Source organism: Topomyia yanbarensis, chromosome 3 (assembly GCF_030247195.1).
Source record: "Topomyia yanbarensis strain Yona2022 chromosome 3, ASM3024719v1, whole genome shotgun sequence".
Taxonomy (NCBI): Eukaryota; Metazoa; Arthropoda; class Insecta; order Diptera; family Culicidae; genus Topomyia; species Topomyia yanbarensis.
Window position 1 is genome coordinate 375,139,245 of NC_080672.1, and position 27,214 is coordinate 375,166,458.

The following is a 27,214-nucleotide window of genomic DNA, read 5'->3' on the forward strand; positions in this document are numbered from 1 at the left end:
AATTGTCCAGGATAATTGATTAGGAAAACTAACAGAGTAAGGAGCAACCCATTAGAAATAAATTAAACGTTGATTCTTCAAGCGCTTTTTCGTTTTGTTCGGCGTTTTTCGTGAAGTTAAATAGATGCAGCTTCACGGATTTTGTATTGATTTTATCAGACATTTGATTAGTAACATTAAGGGAGCATTACATCACTAATTAAGATATTTATTGTAAACAGTATCAAGTAGTTGTACGAAATGCCATCACCTTTCCACGTTAGCACGTCTTGACCATTAGCGACTATGAGCATTGTGGCGAATGTCGCACAGTTCCAAACAAAGCATAATCGTCATCGCGGTGGATGGAAAGGTGAGTAACCTCATGTGTGGTTAGAAAATTGTGCTAAAATGCCCAATTTGTGTTGAATGAACGGTGTAAAGAAAAGGGCAACAGAGTTCGTTTTGGCCATTATAATTCCAACGGAACGCATTGTAATAGTCTGACGTTATTTAACATTTCTGTAGAACATAATGAAATGAAGTGAGTTTAGCATATTGACAAGGCAAATCTCTTTCTTTGGGCAAAATTAGGGGCTTCCTACGGTACACACTCAATTTTGTTATACCGATTCTTAGCTTTTTCGAAACTTTTACCAAGTTTTACACAGTCGAGAAATGAGCAAGCAAAGATTTTGCCGAGAATTCAGGACAAGTAACATTGGTTTTGCTGAAACTCGGAAAATGGGATACCACTTTGCTGAGACATCCGTTGGAAACTTTTACTGATAAATCAGCTGTGTGGAAATTGCCGAACTGAATTACTGAATTGAGAGTGTAGTAGCAATATTTTACCCACCGTTGACAAAATCAAAATTCGCTTCTTCATTACATTTATCTTTTAGAGATTTTAGTTTTTTTCTACATAAGACACTGCACCTATTTTCATCCCATTTCAAATGATCGTCCCACCCATTTGAAGCAAGGGCAGCGTCCACCATCTTTGTTCAACGTATTGGTTCAAATTGTAGGATGAAAATTAAGGCACTCCAATTTGAGTTTTCGTTGCGCTCAAACCAGGACCGGCGGATGACGTGGGTAGTATGGGTAATACTACCCACTTGAAATTGTGAACGAACTTATAATTTGAAATCTCACGTATGTATCTGGCCCACATAAAGGGTTTACGGAATCAAATCGCAACACATTCAAATTGCTATAATTGTATCTCCATCAAAGGAAAGAACCGCCTTTAAGAATGGACACACTGCACGGATTTTTTCCGTGCAGTGTGTCCATTCTTAAAGGCGGTTCCGTTCATAAATTCGTGAACAAAAGGTCACGATTTCGCGAAGTGAACGATTTACGAAAACCGTGACCAAGTTCCTGAAATTATGAATAATAATTAACCTCGTATTCATGAGACTATTTGTGTGTTCTGAAATAATATATACATGGCGTTTCATTAGAATGGTTGGTTGGGTTACTGTTGCTGTTCCCTGGACATGTTTAGTTTTTGTTGTGATTCTTGATTCTTGTTCATGTTCACGACAGTTAAACGTTGATCATGATTTCATGAGCTCACTCGCGATTCTTGTGAATACTCATGACGTTAAAGGGATTAAAGTTCATGATTTCAAGATCTTAGTCGCGAAGTTCGTAATTTCCATTCACGTTATCGTGATATTTTAGTCATGAGCAGAGTGCTTCATGTTCACGATTTCAGGATCTTTGTCTCGATTTGAAATATTTTCGTCACGAGTTGTGTGATTTCAGTTCACGATTTCAGGATCTTAGTCGCGATTTTTGTAACTTCTGTTCATGTTATCGTGATATTTTAGTGATGAATAGATCAATTCATGTTCATGATTTCAGGATCTTGGTCACGATTTTAGATATTTTTGTCACTAGTTGTGTGATTTGTGTTCATGATTGCACGATCTTAGTCACGATACTCGTAATTTCTGTTCATGTTATTTTATTTTAGAGTTTGCTTTCAAAGAGTAGTGTAACTAATGTTCATGATATCAGCAGTTTTATCATGGTATTCGTAAATTCTCTTAGCCCTATCGTGATCTATTACTTTTTGGTTACTAATGGTTTTTTAACTCGGAATAACGTGACAATATGAACTGGATCATTAAAATAAGACTCATTCGCGATATCTGATTCTGTGAATTATATCACGCATACTATTTTGGGTTCTCAGTGCAGTTTTCGTTTTCTGTCCGGACATCACAATGAACCTTATCAAATAAATAACGATGTTCGAGGTTCTTAAAGTTTTTTTTAAATCTACTGCTTTTACCTATTACTGGTCGCTAGCAGCTGGGTATTTCATAAAAAAATGCATGGAACAAAAATGATTCCACGAAGAATACTCCAACTTTTGTGATAGAGTTCACGTAAAAACTTCATTACCATGTTGCATGAAATTGTAAATGATTAGGGATATCTTCTAAATATCACAAGCACGCCAATAGATACTAGATAGATCGTAAATCATATACTAGGAACCATGAACCAGTTTACGAATACATGAATTCTATTTTACGATTTCGTGATTTTTTTTCACGAAAACGAATGATAAGTTGTGACTATTAAACTTGGTATCATGAATCAGTTCACGAATATATGAATAATAATTCATGATTTCGTGAACTATTTCACGAGTACGGATATTGGATCGTAACTAATATACAGGGTGTTTGGTTCATGGTTAAGAATCTCTCGAGGGGTGATTGACTGTCATATTTGGAGAAAAAAATTGTTCTACACATACCATCAAATCTCAACCGTTACAGAGTTATCGAACTTTTTGTGTAAAAAACTTATTTGTATTAAAATACCTCTAACTCAAAAAGTATACTTTGTATTTTAAATGTTCCATTCGAAAGGTGAGAAAATTTCGCATTGAGTGATGTCCTCACATGTTTCAGCTAATGAGTTTAAGTAGCCTTTTCAAAGTAATTTATTGAAAATTAAACAATTTTAAACGATTTTTCGTTCATTTCTTGAAAATCCTAATAGTTAACCTCATCATTTTAATAATTCAGATTGTTAGCCTTGTTGAGCTGCTTAATTCGTTCTTTGACATGATACACTTACCTTTTCTTATTTTCATGATTTTGGGCTATTCAACTTGGATATTTTTATCTCATTTTCACTAGTACCAGCTCTAATTGAAAAATTATGGCACATATTGTACTTTTTTTTTATTCGAAAGCCAGGAAAATTTTACAGTGAAAAATGTATTAATACCTTTCAGTTAAGTGAATTTAGTATTCTTTTAAAAGTAAATTAGTTTAAAGTTAGTGCTATTATTAGCATTTTCTTTAATTTAAAATAGTAAATAATAAACATCACCATTATTATCATGGAAATAATGCATCTCAGCAAGTTCTACAGTTCTTTCTTTGACTCGATTCAATTATCTCTTTTGGTTTCGACGCAAAATTGTTTTTATCACATCGTTTCATATGCAAAAATAACGATTTCGAACCCACTACATTTGTGGCGAGCTCATGCTGTGTTAACTATTAAATAGCAGCAAAATGAAAAGAGATATAGACAAAGTATCTAATAAAAAGTTATAGAGAACATTAAGGGGCATCAAATGAACAATAGTAACGATAAATTTTGTTGATCAATAAATAGAATAATTAAAAAACTCAAAAAAACACAAATTTTGAGTTATATCGTTAGTAAAAAATCATTTAGTATACTTAACTAAAAGATATTTCTGCATACACTGATAGGACATTTTCTCAGCTTTCTAATGAAATCTTGTAAATAACGATATAAAGCATATTTTTTAGATTAGAGTCTTTTAAGCACTTGCAAGTCGGTTACAGGAAAAGTATAGTAATGAAATTACAAAGAAATGAGAAGAGATAGAAATATGACGTCCAAGAACAAATTATGAATCGTCCTAAAACCCAACTTTTGGATAATGGATATTGCTGTAATCTTACCTATTTATTTCGAGAAAATTAGCAAAAACCTCCTCAAAAACACTAACTTTTAACTACTTTACAGCTAAAAGGTAATTAAAACTAATTACTTAAAAGATATGAGAACACTATTCAATAGGAAATTTCCTAACCTTTCGAATGGAACTGAAACATTTAAAATACAAAGTATACTTTTAAAGTTAGAGGTATTTTAAGACAAATAAGTTTTTTACACAAAAAGTTCAATAACTCTGTAACGGTTGAGATTTGATGATATGTGTAGAACAATTTTTTTCTCCAAATATGGCAGTCTATCACCCCCCGAGAGATTCTTAACCATGAACCAAACACCCTGTATTAGGAATCATGAACCAGTTCACGAATACATGAATAATATTTTATGATTTTGTGAACTATTTCACGAAAACGAATGGTAAGTTGTAATAGTCACATGAACCGGTTCACGAATACATGAATAATATTTCGTGATGTCATGAACTATTTTACGAGCATGGATATTGGATCGTAACTAATATATTAGGGATCATGAATTAGTTCTCGAGGATTGAATACATTCATGAATAAAATTCCGAATTTCGTGAAATAGTTCACGAAAAAATAGCCAGAATATTTAAATTTTGTGAACTATTGTTTCTATAACCATGAAAAAAAAATCATGAGTCAACCTTTGGTTTTATGAATAATGTTCATAAAATTGTGAGCTAGTTCTTGGCGGAAACCGTGACTGAAGTTCACAAAACAAAATCAAATATTTCCACTAATGAAAGCGTTATGCGGGCGTTACTGAAGAGAAATTGAACATAATAATATAAAAGCCATGATTTTTGGTCATGGTCCTGTTTTCGTAACGTAAAAACGTGATTGTTCCAGAATTCATGACACTTTATTCACGATTTTGGGAACAATTTTTTTTCCTTGTGCGCTAGGGCCAGAGGCTTCGAGATCCAGCGGGCACCACGCTCAGAATAGACAAAAAGTCATTAAAAATGGATTACTTTTCAAGGACGTAGCCAGCCATAGGACTGGACCCGCTCCCCTTGAAACCAAACCAAAAAAAATGTTTTTGTTGCCGTGGTGAAGTTATTCTAAACAAAACTAAAGCGTGGCTTCAGAATTTGTATGAACATGTTTATTCACAATGGTTTTTTTTTCGAGAGTTGTCCTACTGGAACTGTAGAGCTAAGTTCTCGGAAGGGCTCCCCGTCAGAATCACATACTACAATTTGCAGACGAGACAGGCAATGTCGCCCAATAAAACACTGCATTAGGCCAATTGTAGCGGGCCGTGATTCTGAATGTGATATTCATTGTACGGTTCAGGTATGTGCGGGCGTAGGGACTCGCGATCGCGTGTATCAACGCGAAGGGCTCGAAGATTTGTACGTTAACGTGCTCGATCGCGTGTGCGTTTGCATGTCGCGTGCGCGTTTGTATGTCGCGTGTGCTAACGTGTATGAACTTCGCGTGTATACATTCTATTTCATAACCGTGTGCCTTTCGCATCTTCGCGTGTGTTCTAGAATGATCGCGCGCGGACCGTGAATCTGATACTTAATTTTTGATTTTTGGTGTACGGTTCAGATTTCAAAAGAAGGTGGGTTCTTACATATCATTAGAATTCCCATTCATGTCGCCGTAGAACGCGTGATCTAGTGGATATGAGCTTTATTTTTTTTTATTGGTCCAACTGAATGTATGGACCTAAATTGCTAGAATGAATGCTAAAGATTTCCGGACGTGACCGATTCATGATTGCGCGCGTTTGCGGGTTCGCGTTTGAGACCGCGTTTGTAACGTCGTAAGTACTAAAACGTTCACACAATTGCCGGAGTGTTATCAAGTTTACGCGATCTCGGGCATAGGTGTGCGTAGATGATCGCGAAGGGCTTAAGCGTTCGTATGTTGACGTGTTTGTTGCGTGTGCTCGCGCGTATGTGACTTCGCGTGTATAAATTCGATTTTGAAACCCTGCGGCCATTCATATATTCGCGGACCGTCATTCTGATCTTTAGCTTTCGGTGTACGGATCACATTCTGACAGGGAGAGAGTTACCCCATATCAGTTTCCGGTCATGTCGCCATGGAACGTTTTGTCTAGTGGATATGGGAGTTATTTTTCAATTTTATTATTTTTTTATTAATTAACAAGGACCTAGATTGTTGGTACCGAGGATAGAGACTTCCGGACGATCCCGATTCATGATGGCACGAGCGCGGGAGTTTGCAGGTTGACGCTTGAGATCGTGTTGCTAAGTTTATGAGTGCTGAGATTTTCACCTTATTACCGGGGTGTAATCACGTTTGCGAGTTCGTGGGCATAGGTTGCTTGGAAAATCGCGAGGGGCTCTAACGTTTGTGCGCTGACGTGATTTTGTAACGTGTGTTCTTGAATGGTCGCGCGAACCGTGAGTCTGATATTAAATTTTCGGTGCGCGGTTAGAATTCTAGCAGAGAGTGAGATCGTTTATATAGATAGGGTTCCCGGTCATGTCGCCATGAGACGTGTTGTCTAATAGGTATGAGCGTATTTTCTTAATTGGTCCAGCTGAAGGCATGGACCTAGGCTTCTAGGATCAAGGATAGACTTCCGGACGTGATCGATACGTAACCGCGCGCGGGGGCTTTTTTATAGGTTCATGCTTGAGACCGCGTTTGAGAATGTGTGAGTGTTAAGACGTTCACTATCACCATCTTTGCTGACCCAGCTGAAGGCGGGTGTAGAATGGCAGTATAGGACTCAAAAAGAAGAAATAAAGGACAATATATGAGAGACGTAATAGATTAGGTAGGTACAAGATACAGCTGAATTTATGATCATCACATGAAAGACATACATTAGTATTGAGAATTGGGCCCTAAACCCACATTGTATATTATTTGACCATGGCAGTGGATAATAAAGGTCGCCAAGTTAAGTACTAAAATTGATCACAATGTAGCTTAACTAAAAAGAAAATAATCGTATCCCAAGTTTATGTGATATAATCACTGTAATACTGCTTTGGTGGAAAAGCCCCCGGACCACATCAAGGTACAGTATCATGCCGAGGGAAGAACATAAATTATACTACTCGTGACAAAAATATAAAAAATCGCGACTGAGATCCTGAAATCATGAACATAGATCACGCTATTATGACAGAAAAATCCGATAACAAACTCTTGAATAAAATATCACGCTAACGGCTCCTGCAATCATGAACATCGTTTAACCGTAGTCTTTGTATTCCCAAATTGTGAACAAGGATCACAACAAAAACTAGACATGTACATGGAACAACCACAGTAACCCTACCAAACATTCGATTGTAACGCTATGTATATATTCGACGCGAACTTGTTTTTTGGAAACACAAATAATTTCATGAATACTAGGTTTATTATTCATAATTTTAGGAGCTTTGTAACGGTTTTCGTAAATCCTTCAGTTCACGAAGTCGTGATCTTGTTTTCATGAATCTATGGACGGATTTTTTCCGCGCAAAACAATGGAAATATGAACATACAATTTATGTGCGAACTTGTTGAACTATCTTACTCTTAAACATATTCACTTACTCTTAAAAGTATGTATGTATGTATGTATGTATGTATGTATGTATGTATGTATGTATGTATGTATGTATTTTTGCAAAAAAAACATTTTTTGTCTTTAAGTTATTGGTCAATATCTTATGAGAAAATCATCCGATCAATAAAACCAATAACCAATTCAGAAGGTATTGGTATACCCTTTCAAAAAATATATACAGAGAAGACCCGATTTTATCAGCCCCCGATTTTATCAGCTTCATATGAAAATTGATAGTTGAAAGTTTGATTGGCTCTACCAGACGAACCAAGTTGAATTCGAGTAAATGCTTTCTTGAGCATATTAGATAAGAATCTTAGAGATCCGAAATATGCAAAAAAAAATTATTTTTTTTTATTTTGTGCTGTCAGACTCCCTTAAGGGAAATTTAAGCCTAATAATCAGGAAAGGTTATGAGGCTATATCATTACCTTTCGAACTGTAAGCCTAATACTTCGATCGATAACTGCACAGAAAACGTTTCTTTGGAGAAGAGGAGTGTTCAGCGACGCAAAATTGATTTAGAAAACTTTTTTTTTTCTTAGCTTAACATTACCCCAAAAGTTATAAACTAGTGTGACATTCCAACAATATTTCCAATGAATGCTGCGTATTTGAAAAGAAAGAAAATAGTTGGCGAAGGAAAAAACGAGTTATTCATACATTTTCCATTCAAACGCGAATCAAACGAATATCGTAGTCACGACACTCCGATTATGTCACCTAGTGGGTAATGTCTACCCACTACCCAGCCAACATTTTGATTCACTTTAATAAGTTGCAATTTGATTAACTGTACTCTTCAACGATATGAATTGATTGTATAAAATGCACAGATCTCTTCTATGTGAACAAAAGTGGAGGCCATATACGTACAACAAATCGGTATAGTAGAACTATGTGATTTACGACGAATTTTGATCTCATCAGAAGCATTATATAATCATCTAGCGTATCATTTTGAGTTTATATATGCTCTACTTTACAATCACACATGAAGGTTTATGCAGCTTAAGGCCCTCAATGTGGTAACAAGAAGTATTTTTAAAAAAATAATATGAAAATAAAAAATCAGGATGAAATTTCCATAATTCTGTTTTAAGACACAGTTTCGCCCACACTGGTAGATATGTTTTTCATGGGTGAGGTTGGAGTTACTGGAACATCAATTATTAAAATTATCTGCTACGATTTACTTCCAGTTTCGAACCTGAGATCTTCGTATTTCCAGCATAGCCGATATGTACTCATCTATTTATACACTGTCTAGCAACGATTATATTTGATCATTTTTATCGCTTTGTGATCACGATCTAAAAATACCATAATCCAACCTAAATATGGCATACCTTCTATACCTGTCAAATTACAACCTACATTCTGTACTCAAGTCATTTTTTATTGCTAAAATATTGAACTAGTCTGGCGGAGAATTTGCGAAGTGCCATAAGGAGGTGACTATTTTTTTGAACGACTTTGCAGTCTAATCCAATTGCAAATTAATTTCTATACAATGTTTCAAAATTGTCTTTATTATTCCGCATGTACAATTTTGTTTTAAGTTGTAGTGGACTAATAAATAACTTCAAGTCAACATTGTATTTCGATCACAGATTTGCATTTTATGTGAACTTTTTACAACAAAACATAATTTTTGCTTGCACTATTTGTAATTTTGATTTAGTCTGTCATTATTTGTAATTTATTGTAAACTTTTATATACGATTACTGGTTTGCTGGGTAGGGTGGGACAAAAATTAGATTTCAGCTCCGAACAACTTTTTAGATACCATTTGGGTTCTAAAACAACTGTGCAAATTCTTAGTTCGATCCCTGAAAATATATTTTTGCACCCACTGTTTAAAGTTTACGTGGGATCTTGTATGGAAAAATTAACTTTTACAAAATTATTCCTCCAGGAGTTACTTCCTAAAAATAAATCGTTACGCGGCTTTTATAGGAAATTTAACAAAGAAACAAAGTCTCGAAAACCACGAAACAATCTGATGCTTGAGAAAAAAGTTATTAAGCAGAGACCGATTGATGCTCTGATGATTGATAAAATATTCATTTTTTCTAGCACCACTGCTGTTGGTTGTCCAAATATACGCAATTTTGTTTTAATCTTCTCTTAATGTGTCTAAATCATTTATTTATACTATTTGGCCACTTCACAAGAGATTTGAGGGATAATTTGAGGCTTCTTTTGCACATAATAAGAGAAAGCTAAAAATTTTGTATATAATTCGACCGTCAGCAGCAGTGATGCTATGAAACGTGAAATTTTCTTCAATTTTCAGGAAATAAATCGGTTTTTGCTTAATAACTTTTTCCACAAGCATCAGATCGTTTCGCAGTTTTCTAGACTTTGTTTACTTGACAAATTTCCTATAAAAATCAGCCATCTATTTCTTTTTAAGAAGTAATGGGCGACTCTTAGAAGAATTATTTTTCAAAACACGATTTTTCCATGCGAAATCCCATGTAAACTTTAAACCGTGGGCGCAAAAATATAGTTTCACCGATCGAGCTTAAAATTTGCAGAGTTGTTCTGGAAGCTAAATAGGACCCACAAAGTTACTCGGAGTAAAATTTTATTTTTTCCATATAACCATGTCGCACTCACCCACACAGTGACAAGCGCGTCAGTTTTTGAACGCTTATAACTACTGTAGTACTGAAGGAAATAACTAGATTGATGCACTATATGATTGCAAATATGCCCCCTAGCGTAAAAATATTTCCGTAGAATGTAAAATTACTATAAATAATGAAAGAATAAGTTTTTTATTAAAAATATTCCGCAACGCTCTCGCATTGGATAAAACTGATTTGCAAGACAGTGGAGAAGTTATAAATATAAGTAACGACGTCATTCCTGTGCGGCTATTTATTTATCGCCCACCGTATAAGCACTCTGTGGCAGCAGATTGCACATCAATACGGACAGCAACAAGAAGTCTCTACCGATTTTCGGCAGTATAATCAACTTGTCGCTTGTTCTTTGCTGATGGTTTAGCAGAGAAGCTGCTGCAAGTTTATTTGTTTGCTCCGTGCGGATTAATAATGGAAAGCTGCTGCCGAATCAATTGATTGTACCATGCTAGTTGACCAATAAAAGCCTTGTGAAGGTAGGGGAATTATGGTTAAAACCGACACCTTAAGCTTAACACTTTTTCTGGGTTGCCACAAAACCAATAAAATTATAATTTCTATGCAGAGTTCTTCGTCAGCAAATTCTTAACAAGGCTTAATTTTTTCAGCCCTTCAAAAAATTAATTTCATTAAAAACTATTGGTTGTAAAACTTGGAAAACAAAGTGCCTTTTTGTAAGCACTGCGGGTAAAACCGACACCCCATAGGGGTAAGATCGCCACCCCCTTTAATTTATTTTATCTCCACTTTATTAAAATCTTCATCTTTATTAAAAATGAGATATATGCGTGATTAATAAAGTGTGAGTATGTGTGACGCAAATATGTGCTTTTTATAGCTTCATCATGTAGTGATGGGAAGAGAGTTCGGTAGCGTAGTGCTATAAATAAGAGTATTTTATGCTATAAGCTTATTTCTTGTAATGGGTATTTCCAAATAATGCTTACGCACATCATTGCAACCTTCAGAGCCATTTTAATTCGTAAGAGAAGATTTGCAAGCGTTCTACGTTCTGCTAATCGGATTCATTCACTAATAAGTGGCACACGCTTCTTAGTAAAACTACCTTTTCAGACTAGATTTTTCGGACTCTGATCATGACAAACCAAGAGAACACTAGTAATTCTGTTTGATGAGCTTTTTGCAAAAATAGCAATCAGATAAGCAAAAATTCCAATGATTGATTTTTATAGAGACATACAATAAATAAACACAATAAAAGTATTTCTATGTAATCGTGCTATTACTACAGTGTTCTAATAGTGTAATTGAAGTGTCACAAAGATCCCTAGCATTTTGTAATGAATCGCAAGTTAACACAACCGTCTTAACAGCGTGTCAGTTTTACCCTAACCATAGGGTGTCGGTTTTACCCCAACAGGGCACATTTTTTTTAAAAAAAAGCGATTATAAATATTGAATTTCTCAAACTCGTCTTCAATGCACCCAGTTTATCATAGGAAAGGCAAATAATAATAGGTACTAAAAAGGTGGGGATTTGAAAAGCTTTTATTCGGTTAAAACCTTGAAATCTACCAAAAAAAAAATTAACGTCCAGACGAGTATGAACGCTGCTGCCGTATGTTTTGTTTATTTTTATGACATTCGGCGTACTAAAGTAAATCCAATTTTCCTTCAAATGCTCTACATAAACGTACTAATAATAATGTGTCATTATGAAATGAATAAAAATTTGCTTTCTAGAGAAAGTTATGGGGTGTCGGTTTTTCCCACAATTCCCCTATAGGTCGGCGGTATTCATTCCGATAACTGATTCGTGAGATTTTTTATAGACGTTTCAAATCAAGAGAATAAGAAATTTGTTAACTTTATGTCGCAAGATTCGTCTGACCGCTGATCTCTCACAAGCAACTACATTTGGAGGCACATGCATTGATCTCGTATTTGTCAAAAGCTTGAATGGAGAAAGCCGTATATGTAGCATTTTTTATATGACCGACCAATACTTTCTTTGATTGATCCAGTGGTGTAATTTGTAATGTGCAATGTACAACGTTTGGTAAAATCATAATCGCTCGACGACCTACACCAATCATTTTAGAATCGCATCCGCGAACAAGCCCGACTTATTTTCATAAAGAAAAATTTGAAAAATTCCTCGTCCAAATCACTCTTAATCTGAAAATTCCACCCATCTTTTTACATATTTTCACACTATTCAAATTATCGCCCAAAACTACCAAGTCTGTGGCTAATGGCGATTTCGCTTGAACCTGAAACTGAGTCAGGTTCTAACCCCAACCGCTGTCAGTTCATACATTTTGACAGCAGTTGGGGTTAGGAACTGACTCAGTTTCGCCTCAAACGAAAACCACATAAGATAAATTTGACGTATTGAAACACTTCGGTCAAACGCGCGGGAAAAAAAGAGCAGGAAAATTCTACTGTCGCGTCATCTGCATGTCAATTTTGTAAACAAAAGTGTGAAGTTAGCAGGAAAAAACGAGAGCTTGAAAAAAAAAGAAAAAAAATTCCTGCTAGGTTTGTGAAGTGAGCGGGGAAAAACAACAAAATGGAATCACATAACTGTTAGTAGGCGGAGCTTAAATACCAAAATAAGAAAAAGTTATTTTTTTCTTGCTAGGCTCGTGAAGTGAGCAGGAAAAAACTTCATAATGGTGTGTAATTTTTGGTGGTCGGCATATCACTTTAGGTCCCGTTAGATTAGTAAACAGGTAAGAAAAAAACATCGGTTGAGGATTGTCAACAATTATTTGACGAACAAGGAATAAGGTTCAAGAATAAGGTAAGAGGAATGCTCTTAAAAAACTTCTATATTTATTACTGTTTGTGAATTATTTCCAGAAATTCTACTAAAACCAACAACGATACGGTTTTTACAATGTAATGTTGATTGAGTTCGTTTACATATACTCAACCATAAGGCGTCGCTTTGAGCAGAGCTCGTTCTCCGTAATAATGTAGCATAGGACTGGCACTTACATGTTGCATACGTTTTTTGCGAACTGGACAAGCAAGTCGTGATTTACTGGAATGCTTTATTGCCCCGAAGGAAGGATTTTGGATGCAGTGCTAGATGCAATAAACCGGTAAAATATCCTAGCGACTTGGGAGAAAAAGTTATGCAGCCCATTTTAATTGATCGTGAGAATTGATTGCTAAACAAAGTCAAGATAATGTTAATTCGCGTACTGGCTTGCTGCATAAGCTAATAAATATTGAACAGTGTAAAGGCTACTAGGACCGCGTTGGAAAATGTTTCACGATATCCGTTCCGAACAAGATATTGTTTCCAGCGAATAAGTTTCTGGACGAGCTGAACTGCTTTTTTATACAGTTTTGTCGATGGTGTCATCTGCTATGGTGCGGATGGAGAATCCAAGATAGATTTGATTACAGTGTTATTCTAAACTAACATCTGTTATCAAGACGGAAAAGTTTCTTCGCAACTGCTACTACAAAAAGTGAGTAAAGGTAAGTTTGATGCCATTTCTTTTTTCAGCTTTTTGCTTGAGGCAAAACAGTCAGATTCTGTCTCCAACTGCTGTTTCGAACCTAATTCAATTTAGAAGTCGAGCAAATGCCGTTTTTGCTTTGGTAGTTATTGGTCACAAATGATCGGAATCCGTGTCGTTAAATGTCTTCCATGTAAAAACAACTGTGCAAAGAGATAATTTAGCGTTTCCTATCATGTTTTATTCTCCCAGTCAGAAGATAGCTAAAAAAGAATTTCTTGCACTAGGTTTTTGTTAAATCAGTAACTGCTAACAAACTTCACCATTTTTCTGATCCGCAACTTTAACCCATTATTGCACAAATTATTTTAGTAAGTTCAGCCAGGTCTCCTACTACGTGGATTTCTACCGCGCGGTATTGGCTAGTCGGAATCCCCTAGGTTGCGGGATTTCGGCTGATTGGGACAGTGATCGATTATTTCGTCCTTGCGGTTCTTTTGCAAAGTTGTTATGATTACTTGGACCTACAATTTAGATATTAGGATTAAGGATATCCAAATAGATGAGAACTATTCCTCTAGGGGTGCTATGAAGAGAGAATTAATAAGTCGAGTTTCCAGTCGTAAATACGACTATCACTGAAAAGGTTTAACAAGAATGGGTGCTAAATAATTCTGGATTCTGATTGTAGTGAAAGGTTGTGTTTCTTGCAAAGTTGTCAAGCAAGTCTAGAGCTTTTTGATGATGAAAAGAATAACTCGAAATTGTCTCATCAGACGACGCTATTAGTGCAAATGCAAATATTCAACATATCCTTTATCAAATATCGTGATTATTTAGAGGGGTACTGTCTTCAGCAAGGTTGCTCGAGAGATCAAGAGCTACCCGATGGTGACAGATTAGTTTCGGACGCTATGCACTGCTGAAATATTTTAAAAGTCTAATAAATTAGGAAAAATGTTTTCGGCAAATTTGTTGTGGAAGGCAAGGGCTACTCAATTACAGACAAATTTTTATTGGAATAGACCCTGGCAGCGCTAGTGAACTTTATTTCCAACCTCTTTATGTTGAGATCATGATAGATTAGAAGGGAGGTGTTTGTGGCTTTGTTCATCGCCTGATCGGATGCTAAACGACAGTAAATAAAATATTTCAGAACTAATCCACTATGCCGTGCTAGGGAGAATACACTTTCTATATTGCATTTGAATGCCAATGTAGAAGGCTTGGAATAGCCGATAGTGACATTGACAGTGCTAGAGCCTATCAAACATATTTTCATATGAGGCTGACAAAATCAGGACAAAAAGCCGTCAAAGTTGGGGGTAGATAAAATCGGGGGCCGAACCAGCGAATTTAGGTGAAGGGAAATTTTGCACACGTGTATGACAGGTTAGTGGGTTACCAATAGAGGAATTCCACGAAGATCCGTCCGAAAATTTCTAAAATTGTGATCGACTATCTTAGATTCCGATGAAACTTTACAGGCTTAGCCGGCATGGAAGACTAAACATTTTCCTCAATCAATAAGATTATTTTGACTCAAGCGCAATTTGTTAAAAGGGCGTAGTCGTTTCTACTTGCAATAATTTCAAAATTTGTTTGTTCGATTACGCTATTTTATACAGTAAAACTCCCAGATTTGGATAAATGAGAAAGGCACAAACGAGCGACCGAAAATAAGAGTCGCAAGAATAGAACACACTTTGTAAAACCCGCTTCAAATATATGGGAATATAAAACCCGGATAAAAACTTCAAGCATAAAAATCGTACTGCGACTCTTCTCTGTAAGAGTCAGCATAAAAACCGAAAAAAATCCGATATTTTTGTAGCCAATTTTTAATCTTCAATGTCACGATATACGGATACTTCTGCGCACGACGTAGGTATTCATTTTTAACCAGTTTTCATATTGAGCGTTCATCCTTGCCGAATTTTGTGGTTGAGAATTTTTTAAGCGATGCTAAAGGATAATAATTATTGTCCGATTTTTGCGCATGAAATTTGTTTCCGATTTTTATACATCTAAAATACTTAAAGCGGTTTTATAAACCATGTTCTGTCCTTGCGACTTTTATTTTTGGTCGCTCAATTTCACCACTAGTTGAATTAAAACAAGCTTTTAAATATTCTTTCAGGTGCTGCATTGTCATTACAATCGGCAGATTATCATGGTGCAAATAATAGAGAACAGCAAATGTAGCCAGGGACTTCGACCAAGGTACTCGCTACCGAGTACTGGGCATCGTCCGTTAAATTCGCATGGATGGACATCTCAAGTGCTGTCAGTCCGGAAGATTTAGTCTACCCATGTATTTTGCATTTCATTCAGGTAAGTATGGAACGGAAATTCATTGCGTATAAATTAGCTAATATTCAGGAAAATACCATTTTAGAATTGCCCGAGCTACCCCAAATGTCCGGACTATCTTTTTTAGCCAGACCGAAATAAGTCAACCGAAGAATACAGAGTAAAATATACTAAGAAGTATGTCGTGAAAAATGAGCAGGAATTAATCCTTTTTCTACGCAGATGCAGGAGGAGATTCGGAATCGAATGGACGACAAGATGGGGATGACAAAACGAATTGGAAGGTGAGAGAGCTATGTTTGGTGTTACCAACGATGATCGCTATGCATTCGCTGGGCAATGATGGAATAAATTGATGATGGTACCGAGCCCATGTGATAGAGATTGTTGACGACAGTAACTACACGATGTTCCTGATCGATAAGGCTTACATCATGAATACACGTTACTCTAACGTGCGCAATCCCAGCCGATTTGTAACAGGTTCTCCCGACTGCCATCCGATTCTTCATGGCCTGCATTGGACCGACTGGAAATCAAGAAACGTGGTCATCATCTGTTATCCACGTATTCAAGGTGGCCATCGAGAAGTTTGAATGTTTTTCCATCTCACTTCATGGTCGAAGCGTGAATGACTCAGTGCCGGTCATTCCATGCGCTGGATGTTGAAACGGAGGAACCTCTCGTGGAACCAAATTATTCCGGTTCATGTGATACGTATCAGGAAGACCCCAAAGACGACCAATTCCGATCGACCGGTGGTTGCCGACGAAACCAATCAACAAGACCATTTTCGTAGGTGTAGCCACCTATGTAGACAACAATGGTATCATCTACCTGCAACTTCCAAGAGATAAGTTCTACTCGAACGGGGAACCGTGTCTGGCTAAGTCACATTGGCGACCAGTTCTATCGGGCTGATCCTTAAGGCGATCAGTCCTTGCTGGTACAAGGTCCAATTGGTTGACTATGGCAATATGGAGTGTGACGTGCAGCATCTGCGAAAGAATGTGATTAGCGGCCGCATTTCGATACTGGTCAATAAGTATCGGCTGACCGACGTTGCGCCGATAGATACGGACTTGGTTTGGAAAACGGACGTTCTGAATACGATGCATTCGTTGATCGTTGGCAAACAGTGTCAGGTTCAGGTCGATACAGACACTACTAGGGTGCCATGCTACCTGAAGGTGACCAGAGTGGTTTCGATTGATGTATCTGAGTACCTGCTAGAGCAACAGTAGATCGAAAAGAAACACGCCGGTTTGTTGATCATCTATACGACCCGTACATGAATCCTTTTGGCAACAAAAAGCGGGTCTCCTCACCAAAAGGAGGACGGTTGCTTATCGGTGCCAATTTGTACTGGACCCTGAAAGTGACAGTGAAAGTGTGGACATCCATTCCAATAACCGTGGTCGTTTTAGTAGACAAGAACTGGACGATCTGTTCGACCATTCCGGAGACAACGCTACCGGAATCGATTTGAATAAGGTGCAGTACTTTTACAGCTTTGGTGATGTTAAGCAGGATACTCGACTCGAACACGGAACACGATGAAGTAGTTGATACGGATAAAACTAGTGACGAAGTTGGTGCTGGTTGTCTCAAAATGAATGCGTCCTGAAATGTTTCGTTTAATCCGAACGAATTCGATACTTCGACCCAAATATATCCACCACTTGAACTGACCCGTCCGACTTTGCACGAATTTCCACAATTTCAGCTGAATGAATCCTCGATGGCGAAAATGTTACGTTCGTTAACATCGAAAGTTTTCCGATCTCGAGAAAAATATTCCATACCTTGTGTTGTTCCAACAAAACAGTTTCTAATGACAGAGTCTCATTGAAGAGTATTTTCCCGTGCGTGCGGAAGTACGAATTTTCTATGTTGATTACCCTAACAAGGCGACAATCAGCGTGCGAGATATACTCAAATGTCCGGTTAGTTACCGGCGTGTTGCACTGCGAAACGTTCAGGTGAAACTGCACTCAATTCGAGATAATCTATGAATGCGTGAGTCAGACATAATGATGAAGCTGGTCGAGGTAATCGAAGGTAAGCAGATAAAACGCCAAACACTATACTATTATACGCCTCTCGAGGCCGAACTGTGCACCGATTCCAAGTGTACCAATCTGATCTATCACAATGGGAGAAATTCTTTTTAGTGGCCGACGATGCCAAATCATCGTCTCGTAGTCGAGAGAATTAACTATGTAATTTTTAATGAAGGGGCGGGGGGGGGTGTGCAAATGGTTTCAGCGTGCAAAAAAACACTTTTTGCGATTTTTTTAGAACTTTGCGTGGAAAAATTACAGCATGTTATTGAAATGATACACTATAATGTACAAAAGTTTTGATAAATTCGCTTCACGCAAAATTCTAAAACGATTCGCAAAAAAAGTTTTTTTTTACGCTGAAACCCTCCCCTTCCCTTAAGGCTCAAGTTACCTCAAGGCTTGGTAGTATGCGTAAGAAAAATTGTGTTCAGCTTTGCCACCGGATTACCCATTTAAACCTTTTCAAAACTCTAAAAGAAGAATATCAATCGATTGATTAGATCATCACGATTCAATTCATGCAAAATACCTGCTGGAAAACCCATCGGCTTAGCTGAATGGTGCTTTTGAAAAAGTGGCAGTGGTTTTTTCATTGCGCAGTTTTGTTGCGTACCCCAGCACAGTGTGGTAGTGTGACAAAAAATCACAGCCACTTTTCCAAAAGCACCATTTAGCTAAACCGATAGTTTTTCCAGCAGCTATTTTGTATGATTTGAATCGTTGTGATCTAATAAATCGGCTGATATTATTTTTTTAGTTTTGAAGAGGTTTAAATGAATAATCCGTCGGCAAAGCTGAACACAATTTTTCCTACCCATACTACCCAGCGTTCAAATCTAACACATGCTCAAAAAAGGTAGCTTGAACCTTAAGAAACTTTCCAATGTTGTAATGTCCGAAAGGCATTTGCTATTACAGTAATTTTCTACTCTCTTGAATCAAATGCGAATCAGCGAATGTATCTTAGTGCGTTATAAAACATTGAAATACTCTAGCTCTGGATGAGTTTGAAACGCGATTTATCGGAAGACACTTTGATTCAATAATATTTATCTGGTGCATTCTTTCTCATTGTGGTAATAAGGAAATCTTAGTGGAAAATCGAAGAACCGAGATAAAACGAGTTTTATCCGGCTGAAACCGAGAGGGCACTTTTCTGGTAAATATCGAGCTGTACCAGTTAATTTCGCTATTCCTGCCCTTGTGTTCAAGCTAAGCTTTGGCGTAGCGTCGCAGGAAATGTTTGCTATGTAATCTTCAGTTAATTACCTTCCAGGACGCGGCGACTGGGTTGTAATAAATTATCGTAGTACTGTGAAAACGTGTCAATTTATGTTAAATAAATTTATTTATATTTGTTTAAATTGCAGGTATTGCTGTACATCAGGGATGGGAGAAACGTTCAACAAGTGCCAATAATTTTTTATAATGTACCGAGTAACGGAAGAAGTGGGAGAAACTTCGAACAACCAACAAAGTTTGGACGCGTGTTGTGGATATGAGAAGCCGATGATGTCAATCGGTGTCTTGAAACATCCATCATTGATGAATAGCTTGAATAGTTCTTCAAAATCTCTCACATATTTTAATTTCGATAACTTTAGCTGGCCATCTGGTTACTGGCATCTGTTACTAGAATTGCAGAACGAAACCTCACATAGATGTGGATCAAATGAATAATGTTTATGGTGCTTTATCCAATGATTTCCGATAAAATTCGTTCAAATATTGAAAGCTCCGATATACAGAAAAAATACAGAAATAATACTGACGAAAAGTTCAATTACTTGCGAGAATAAATTTACGTATTTCCGATCCGATTCAATGAATGCTCAGTACCATGCACGGACACCAATATTCTTTCATATATTTTATATGCAAGCATTCACAAGTGTGTAAACGAATATTGGTGTCCGTACAAGGTATCGGATAGGTGTAAATAGTGCCTAACTCTACGAGCACAGCCTGCGGGTCTATAAGTTAAAAGAATGTAATCGCTACGTTTCTTGTGTATGTATATCTTATTGATCTTACAAAACTACACAAACTGCAGGGAAATTAATTCTTGTTTCTACTGTAATCGCATTGTTGCAATGCCTAAATATGTAATGCATGTAGCGACAAACATAGACTTCTTTATCAAGACTATACACGGCAGGGCCACAGAGAACAGACGTCCATCTTCAGCATTCAACTTGTGTAAAATCTCTAACGGTTTCGAAGGTAGTTTGGATATCTAAACCAGGTGCGCTACTGTCGTCATGTTTTTTTGTGGCTTAGTGCGACAGAATTGACAGCGGTTATTCCTCTACCCAGTCAAACTAGTCCGGAACCGATTCGGACTTCCAGCATGAATTCCAGCTCAAATGCGTCAACCGATAGAGTCGGTATCGGTTGTTTTCTTTGAGCTAGATTCCATGCAGAATCCAACCAGGATTTCGAACCGGTTCCGGAATCGATTTGACGGATAGTTGGGATAGGTTGGTGTGGCGGCGCTAGTGTTTTTAGTATATTAATTCAAATGTTTACACACGTTTTTTAAATATTTTTGTTCGATCATGGATGTCTGTTCTCTGTGGCAGGGCGTTTGAAACATATTAGACACTGCCATTAGCACCTCATTCAACGGAATACTCAGTCAGCACCAGCATCATACTCGTAGTGTAACGAAAAATATAATAATTGTAGAAAAAGAAAGAATGTAATGGAGGTGCTGACCGATTTTTTTTAAACGGGTTACTGTGAGGTATATAAATAATACGACACGCAACTTATGTTTTTAGATATTCAAGGTATTCAAATTACAAATAAAATTGTATAACTAGATACCAATTTAAATTTTCAAATAATAAAGTATTGTCGAATCAAAATCTTCGAGCAAATTTGCATTCAATTTTTTATGACATGCATACTCAAAGAGAAAGGAAGTAGTTTCTCTTACTAATCTGTTCATGAACATATTTGCCCACACATGGACAAAATGTATATGTATCATGAAACTAACTCCTTAGTGCTAAATTGGTCGGTGTTAAGTCAGACCGAACTAAGTCTGTGGACTAAGTTTCTTCAGTTGCATTCGACTTATGCCAAATATGTAATATGTAACAAGAAGCAAGAATTATGCCAAAAATTAATTTCCAATCATAACGTGAAGGATGCTGCGATTCTAACTTTAAGCTCGTTTTTCTCGAAATCAATACAATGTCACTTAGTCCGGTCTGACTTAACGCCGGAATACTAGCAGGAATAAAACGCCAACATATTATCACAGAGAACAGACATCCATGATCGAACAAAAATATTTAAAAAACGTGTGTAAACATTTGAATTAATATACTAAAAACACTAGCGCCGCCACACCAACCTATCCCAACTATCCGTCAAATCGATTCCGGAACCGGTTCGAAATCCTGGTTGGATTCTGCATGGAATCTAGCTCAAAGAAAACAACCGATACCGACTCTATCGGTTGACGCATTTGAGCTGGAATTCATGCTGGAAGTCCGAATCGGTTCCGGACTAGTTTGACTGGGTAGAGGAATAACCGCTGTCAATTCTGTCGCACTAAGCCACAAAAAAACATGACGACAGTAGCGCACCTGGTTTAGATATCCAAACTACCTTCGAAACCGTTAGAGATTTTACACAAGTTGAATGCTGAAGATGGACGTCTGTTCTCTGTGATATTATGATGTATATATTTTCGATAAGGGATCGATGGATTTATCAGGTTGCCTTCGTTGCTTTCTTATTATTTAATTCTGCAAATAAAAGGAATGCTAAAATTTCGAATCTCAAAAACATCAAATGCCCTATTTTGCATTACATTGCTATTGAAATCGAATATGTTAGGTATTCTTAATAACAATAAAATCAAATGGCGGGAGTTTACAAACCAAATACTTTCGAAAAATCAATCAGTCGTAACGCTTATTAAATGTTTAGAATAAAAGGGTGATGCATGACCAAATTTTGTCTATTGTTACTGAATTGATATTTTAATTTCCTGATAAAAGGAAAATAAAGAGTCAACAGGAAAAGGCATGGCAAAAATTTCTTTCTGTTATAATATAAAGTTGGCAGAAACCCTTGCGATATCTGTACAATTTTTCCTGCCAAGTTGGCAGGAAAAGGCGGGCCCTTGTTTGCTTTTCTTGCTAGATTGTGTGAAGTTAGCAGGGAAAGGCGGGCCATACTGTTGTTTTCCTTGCTAGATTGTGTAAAGTTAGCAGAAAAAGGCGGGGCATATATTACTTTTTCCTGCTAGAATGTGTGAAGTTAGCGGGAAAAGGCGGAGCGTATATTACTTTTTCCTGCTAGAATGTGTGAAGTTAGCGGGAAAAGGCGTGGCTTTGTAGTGTAATTTTTGACATGTAGGTGGCGCAGCGATTGTTTTTCCTGCTGGCCTTTTTTCCCCGCTGTGTTGATTCCAGTATTGAAACGAGCAGAAATCTGACACATTACTATACGCGTATACGTTTACGAACATCATTCAAAACTGAGTTAAAAGTACTCAGAATCTGAGTAACTTTTTACGAGCGTGCGAATACGAATACGTCAAATTTCATGTGGGTTTTTTATGCATAACATTTTCCTCTTCTTCATGGCCACATTCTTACTAGAGTGCTCTAATTTGAAGCCGTTGGTTAGACCAGCGTTTGCCACCTTTGTGCAACGCATAGGTTTAAATTGTATAGGATAAAAATTAAGGTCCCCAATTTGAATTTTGTTTGCACTCAAACACGAGTATTTTACATTTTTCTGGCCGTTATTTTTATTCTACTAATTCTTAAGAACGAATCAAGCTATCGACACCATTTTCTACGCATTTCATCGATTGTAGGCCGAGTAATTAACAAAGTGGTGTAACACCCTCCTTAGCCCTCCGGAAGTCGCTAGATTTTCAGATCAGCGTGCACTCAGTGCACTAGCGCGACTGCCGGAAGGTTAATAGAGTGAAAAATACTCCATTTCCATCAGTTGAAGCTCTTCAAATGGGCTAATAGATTTTGGAAACAAACCTTTGTTAAGCTGATTTCTCATAACATACTAGAATTCCAGCGGAAAAATCTAATGCAATTGCTTCTACGAAGGGTAACAATAATGCCGTGACATACAGCTGATGCAAGAATTAATCAACTGGGTTCCAGCTCCCATGTTGTAAGAGACGTCAAAACAGGAGTCTTCTGTTTACATACTATCATCAACTCTATTGGTGTTTGTCATTTTCTATCAGATCATTAGTTGCCATTCATTTTTCGTAAATCTATCTATTTCTTCTGATTGTAATCTTCTATGCATATTCTTGACTCTATTAAAATGAACTATTCTGTGTACACTCACTTCACCTTCCACATATTAATAGGTAATTAGAATATCGATGAGAAAATCACGAACGGTATCGGTTGCGTAAGAGACGGCATTTTATTTATACACGGAAAAGCGTGCAATCGCAAAATTAAAATGCTGCAGTTCATTATTTTTGTTTTACCCTTTTTAACTAAAAATGTGTAATACAACAAACGCCATATCAGGCCATTATGAGTATTTTTTTACACACAAAAGAGACGGTCGACAGTAGTTAGTGGCTTTCGATGACTCGAGGCCCATAAATGAGCAGATATAAAGTAACATTCAATGAAAGTGGTGAAGCATCACAGCAAAAGAAAATTTATTCAAGTATACCGTGTTAACCCAGGGTTTCTATCTGTGTCCACTATCCGTCAAAAGTCCACCACGCGTAAAATTTAGGATGCTATATCTTGAGATTCTACTTGTCTGCAAAGCGACTCTCTTCAGCAAAGTTGTCCCAAAGGCCAAGGTGGTTCGGTAGGTGAACAGTTTGGGTCAAAATTTTGTCACCACGAGGCGTTAGTGTGAAGTTGAGCATTTTGACTTTGTTGTTTCTCGTTTACCTATTAACGGCCTAAATAGTTCGTTTCTTAAATTTAAAAGGAAATGACCGTGTTGGTCAGAATCATTGTAGTTCGGCAAGCTATTACCACGTGACGCTGTATATATGTAAAAAAATGGCCTAGCCTGTGCTACCTAGAAAGATGTTTACCCCAGATAAATTTATACCAGTCTGTCCAGTTCAATCGCCCGATTTAAATCCCACAGAGCTTCTTTAGGACAAGCTACAAGTTAAAATGCGCAACCTAATGTCTATACTAGGACCACGCAGTGAGAGTTTCGAACCAAACGGACCACCATCACAGTATTCCCTTTTCAGAAAACTTCGCTGAAGACGCGAACATTCCAGGCTGTCAGGGACAAGTTTAATTCGCAAATTTCGAAGTACACCAGCCAAGCCGTGGGAGTATTCCGAACCAACCAGCTTGCTATCGTTACGAACTTGGCTTTATGATTGATTTTTCCGAAGACGCCGAGTTTCTAGGTAATCAAAATCAATTTATAATCCAATTTAAAAATTAATTATTTCGTGCGTATGCGCACTAGCGCCATGTGGTTAAAGAATTCCGAATCAAAGAGCTATAGTCGTATCGGCAGGGTTCCCTAGGTTCCATAGGATTTCAAGTTCCTGAGCATCTTGCCACACGACTCGTCGGATTGTATTGCTGCCGATATTTCCATGAAACAACGCGCCGGTGTACAACGAAATAAACCAACGCGACCACGTGTCTTACCTTTGTAGTGCACAAAGGTAAGACACGTGGACGAAAACTTGACCATGCTTTGTTATCTTTCTAACCACTGTCACAGCCATTCGAAACTATGCCCGAGACGCTGAGCTCATGCATACAAACTGGAACATGACCAAATACTGGGCCGATGGATCAGAGAAAACCTTCCATCGAATGCAAATCAATCCAAGGTGTTACATATAGGCAGAGAACATTGGCCACGCACCAAGGGAAGATCCCTTATTCAGGCAGTTACAAATGCTAACCCAATAATCGCGCCTAGTACCATGGAATCAACTACCATCGCCAACATCAAGAGAACAGCGATTGCGTCTAGTATCTCCAGATCAACAACCACCATCACCAATAAGGAAGCAAATGTCGATGAAGACGAATTTACAACAGTGACCCGTAAGAACAACGGCTGTAATACCCACAAGATTTTATTACTGTTCAAAAGCGTTGGTCACAAATAACATGGGCACTAAAGGTTAAATTAATAGTTTTTCTTGTAATTTTAGTTGGAAGCTACTCCGGGTATCAAAGACACCCTCTCTGGCGCCGGTGAACGGCCCACCGGAAAACAAATAGGAATAAAAAGAGAAATGTTTTCAAATTCATAACAGCGCTCTTTTGCTTTTTCTTCTTCTGCATCTTCAGGTGTCCCTAATGTAACTCAGAGAAAACCCCATCCGACGCGGCATCTGCACATAGAGGAAAACGGAACAAGACAGCTGTTTTTCGATGGAAAATAAAACCATAAATCCCGCGGCAAATGCAGCACTCAGTTCAGTCGACTTGAATGGAAGAAAATCAAACAGCGCTGCTGAAAAAAAGAGGAGCGCAAAGCCCATTACAAACAGACCGCCTTGCAGCAGCACAAACATAAAAGGGCAGCCTTACTGCGAAGTGAAATGCATTTCTCCCCCATTTTGCTATACCACCACTGCAAGTGCTGAGCTAAAGGGTTCCCTTCCCATCGCGAACTTTGAACCACGATACCAGTCGGTGGCTACGAGACGGTGTGTGGTCGTCTATTGGACGGACAAAATATTGATTAAATAACCCAATTTACCTGACTGCTCCTTCCGTCGCTACCTTCCACCGGTTACGGTTGATGGTATTGAAGATTTTACGTCTCGCTCGAACTATTTTCAAATTTGTCCTTTGCTGCTAGAATCGAATCGGTCCAAATTACTAAAATTTTCGCTGACTTTTTCTTCGCCGATCGCCGAATCTGTCACGGAAACACTTCTCCCTTCGTCAACCCTCTACCGACGAGTTAGTAATTAGGCGACGGAAAACTTTCCAACAACGATTATATCACATTCGCACAAATTTGTAACAGAGCATAACTTGCCCTTTTTCTTTGCACCACCCGCAAACGCACCAATCTTTTTGCACTTCCACTGAATGATATAGAACCCTCGACTCTTTTTTTTTCTTCTCTGCCTGACGACTAGCGACGACGATTCGTCCCGTATCTTTCACACAAACCACATCAACTTTTGCTGAGAAACCGAACCCCCTTCTCGCTGATGATGATGAAGCAGATTACGCATCGGGAATAATATTCGTCTCGTGCAAGTCTCCCGCAGTAATTTTCCGATTCAAATCGCGAGCACCCGATTGGAAACCATAAAGCGCCAGCACTGAATGCACTCTGGTCGATAAATATGACGGGCAATATAATGATAGGAATGGGAAACAGTTTTGGTCGTCCAAATCAGCAGCAACACTATGGGGAGTATACACAGGTAAATAACTGCACCACCACCCTGCGGGGGGAATCGAACGCGTGCGATGAAGCGATGGGTCTGGGGTCCGTATAACAAACACAATAAAGCAAACCGTCTTGTTTCCCGTGAATTGGTATTGCGCTATCGATAATCGCAAGTGAACGCGACGAAACGCTGCAGTCCCGACACTTTTGGCTAGCTGATGCTGATGTTTATTGCTGGATGATGGTTTGCGTGAGAGAACATCACGAGCATCAAAAATGTGTGCTGCTGATACTTGGACTGAGCATAAAAAATGTAAACATTACGGATTCGTTGACAGTCGAACTGACAGCCTTTTTTGACAGAGCTGTCGGTGTTTGTCATTTTAGTACAACAGCATAAAAAATGTGCTAATACTTTTTGACAGGGTGTACCCAGATTCTTTTTGTAGAAATTCAAAATGCAGCACTCAGCAAAATGATTGTAGGACATAATTTGGTTGATTCAGGTGACTTATATCTTAATAGCCAGACTAGAACAGGGATTTTCTAATTTTGTTATACGACCAAAAGAAACACTACAGTTGTAGTGAATGCAGTGAGTAACCTCCAGTGGGTCCAGCATAAAGATATTTTCCCGCAAAACCCAAATGCCCTTCTCGTGCTGATGATTCAACGGATTCGTTTGAAATCAGTACCCGGGCTCTGGATTCCACCAGAAAGTGCAACATAACTGAATTATTGGATGTTCTGTTGAAAATGGCTTTCTCCTTTGTCACCATGTTGAATTATTTGAATCTAAAAGTATCCAAGTAAAGGGAAATCGGACATTTCCGAAATCATTCGTAATCCAGA

At 37.8% G+C, this 27,214-nt stretch overlaps 1 protein-coding gene and 1 pseudogene across 3 annotated transcripts in view; one reads left to right on the forward strand and one right to left on the reverse strand.

The window, feature by feature from the left end:
* The window catches only part of LOC131693686 (probable beta-hexosaminidase fdl), a 151,341-nt gene extending 124,681 nt beyond the window's left edge, over positions 1-26,660 (reverse strand). For all 3 annotated transcript variants that reach the window (XM_058981731.1, XM_058981730.1, XM_058981725.1), the window contains exon 1: positions 25,715-26,660. The gene's annotated coding sequence lies outside the window, so the exon portion shown is untranslated. The remainder of the gene's footprint in view (positions 1-25,714) is intronic.
* LOC131693688 (uncharacterized) lies at positions 12,613-18,527 on the forward strand (annotated as a pseudogene).
* Positions 26,661-27,214: the final 554 nt, after the last annotated feature.